We start from the raw sequence: 3,261 nt of genomic DNA on the forward strand, positions 1-3,261 counted from the left end.
GGAAGACCAAGGAGCCTCTATTCCCACTGATGGCCGATTAGGTCATCTTCTGCTACAAATGCAGCTAGAAACACAAACCCAGGGGGTACTAGTTAGTAATGGACAGCTTTCTTGAGTGACTCACATTATCAAAGCAGACACAAGAATAAGCAGAAAAATGTAAATGGCTCTGTATCAATTGAAGAACTTAAGTTGGGGATCTCAAACCTTCTACCAAGAAAACCTGAGGCCCAGAGATGTCATTAAAAATACACCAATCTGGGCCACATTTCTTTATAAAGGAGAGCTGGTCCAAATACTTTCCAACTCATGTGATGATGTCAGTAATGCTCTTACACTAGAGCCACACAAGCCAAGCTCCAGACAAAAGAAACAAAACTAGGCATTATCCTCCATGATGCCAGAGGCAAAAGTCAGAGTCAAGTATCATAAGATGAGAACCAAGACTCTGGGAAGAAGCATATTATAGCACTGGAGGTGGTCCTGTGAGTGCATCTAAAACCACTACTCACTGGACTGACAAAAACTCCCATGGTGACTTCAGTATTGGAGGAAAAGCATTATGTAATAGTCAACAACCTTGAAACATGAGACCTCTCAACAATAAAGCAACAGAAGATCACAGAATCCGACTCTCAAATTCAATAGTGAAATACCACCTCTGCCTAACATCAAGAATAAAGCAAATGTGCCTCTTCAAGTCTCTGGCACTGACCCTGATAGTCTGATGATGCTCGCCAGGTCTGAACAGAAACGTGTCTGCCCTGTGTTAACTGACCTGGTTTTGGAAGTGAAAACCCTCTTAAGGAATCTATTTTTTAAATGGACTATAAATAAAACTTCCATTGAGGAGAGCTGCAATAATGAAAATTAATTTTATATTAATCAATAGAAATACCCAAATAATAGCTAAGTGATTATTATAGTACCATAAAATGCCAGAGAGTTTGCGGCTGATATATTATGTGAGGATCAAAATCCATCTCATGAAAATGGCTTAGTGTCGATATGAGCCTAAGAAGGCAGAGATACACTGTCTGTGGACCAGAAGGGCAGATGGTACTGGTTAGGTCTCGTCAATCTGACACCAACTGGAGTCAGTCAGAAGAGCAAACAACAGTTGAAGGATTCCCTCCCAAAGACTGGGCTGTTGCAACATGTATAGGGCATTTTCTTGACTAATTGTTAATATGGAAGAGCCTAGTTACCATAGGAGATACCAGCCCTGGGAGGTGGTCCTGGGTGGCATAAGAAGCAAGTCATGGGAAGCAAGCCAGTAAGCAGCGCTCCTCCATGGCCTTTGCATCGGCTCCTCCTCCTCCTTGGGTTCTTTCTCTGACTTCCCTTCATGGTAGACTATAAGCTCTAAGATGTAATGAATCCTTTCCTCCCCAAGTTATCCTTGGTAATGGAGATTGTCATAGCAACAGAAAAGTTACTAGGCACAAATGTCCCCTCCTTTCCTAGTGCTAGGTCATCTTTGACATATATTACTGTAAAAAGTTTCATGTGTCTAATCCACAGATGAGAAAAATCACAGGGCATTGCCTTTCTGAATCTCACTCATCAGCCAATATAATGATCTGCTGTTGCACCCCTGGTAAAATGCATGACATAGAGTTGGAGGAACTTGTCTTTTTAAAACACCCATCATTAAATATATTTAGAAGTGGTAAAGTGAAAAAAGGACCAGACCTGCTGTGACAGCAGCAGCCCTGGGGCGAGCTGTGCACCCACTGCAGCAGTGGCTTTACACTACTTGACCCAAGACTTGCTAGAAATCTACAGAAACTATCACGAGGTGACATTGACAGAGGGGCAGACACAGGTGATGGAATGCAAAGCCATGAGCTAAAGCCTGCAGGTAAAGGTCAGCTAGCGTGGCATACACTACAGGGAGTGCTGAAACCCTGTCTCAACCAACGTCAAAGATGAGGTTCCATATACAATGTATTTTGATCTTGGTTGCCCCAACTCTCCTTTTGTGGCCCTCACTCCTCCACCTCCTCCCTGCTTTCAAGATTATTCACCCTCTTCCCTTGGATCTTTTGCTTGTTTGTTTCTTTAGACAGGTTTTTGGGGTTGTTGTTGTTGTTGTTTAAACTTATCAGACAGGTTTATTGAGCAGGTATGGAGATGGCTTCCCTATAGAAGTGGTGGTTCTTAGAACAGAGCCTTTGCCAGCAAGGACAGGGTTTAAAACCACTTTTGGGGCACTCACCTGTGTCATGAGGCACTGTTGTGTCCTCCCAGGTGAACACAGATTTGACTGACAGATTCACCCATTAGGGAGCTCAGTGATTAAGAGTGTGTGCTGTCCTTGCGGAGGACCTGAGTTCAGTTCCCATCTCCCACATTAGATAGCTTATAACTACCTGGAACTCCATCTTCAGAGAATCTAACCCCTCTTCTGACTTCTGGAGGTCCCCACACAGTTGCAAACATACATATAAAAGGAATCATTTTTTAAAAAAATTCACTCATTGCGAAAGGTAGAAAATGAGTGGGGATAGGTCTGTGTCCGCTTAAGTGGCAAGCCCTTTCTGCAGGCTTCGTACAGAACTGATATGCAGCCTCCTGAGTACTTAACAGAAAACTAACTCCACAGTGGGCCACCCACAGACCCACCCTTCAGACACTGTATTCCCTACAGGCACAGATTTGTGTACACTTGTACACTATTTAGTATGAGATTTGTTATTGGGGGTTGGTGGGTGTACATGTGGGTACATATGTACGTAGGTATGGAGAGCAGAGACCCCGGGATGCTCTTCATCCTGTTATTTGAGACAGGGCCTCTCACTCCACTGGAGCTCATTGAATAGGCTGCCTAGCCAGTGAGCCCCAGAGATCTACCTGTCCTTGCCACCCAAGTGCTGGGATTAGATACATGTACCTCCATTCCCAACATTTTTAAGTGGGTGCTGAGGATCAAACTCAGGGGAGCAAACTCAGGATACGATACTTTCAAAGCAAGCATTTTTCCTACTGAGCCATCACCCCCAATTATCAATATTTTCTAAGGAAATAATTGGAAATTAGAGAGACTAGAGTCACTGACAGTCAATGATAGATTCAAAAAATGCCCTTGGCAGAAAACTGAGAAACCCTTCCTGAGTTCCACCAGAAGCTTGGAGGCAAGAGGACAGCTGACGTTCAGGGTGTGGCCACAGGTAATTCACTTCTAGGGTGTAGCCACAGGTAATTCACTTCTAGGGTGTAGCCACAGGTAATTCACTTCTAGGGTGTAGCCACAGGTAA

The 3,261-nt window shown here is 43.9% G+C and overlaps 1 protein-coding gene across 4 annotated transcripts in view; it reads left to right on the forward strand.

The window, feature by feature from the left end:
- The window catches only part of Dpp6 (dipeptidyl peptidase like 6), a 900,820-nt gene that overhangs the window by 611,112 nt on the left and 286,447 nt on the right, over window positions 1-3,261 (forward strand). The gene's annotated exons all lie outside the window — the stretch shown is intronic.

This window comes from Mus pahari, chromosome 2, assembly GCF_900095145.1.
Source record: "Mus pahari chromosome 2, PAHARI_EIJ_v1.1, whole genome shotgun sequence".
NCBI lineage: Eukaryota > Metazoa > Chordata > Mammalia > Rodentia > Muridae > Mus > Mus pahari.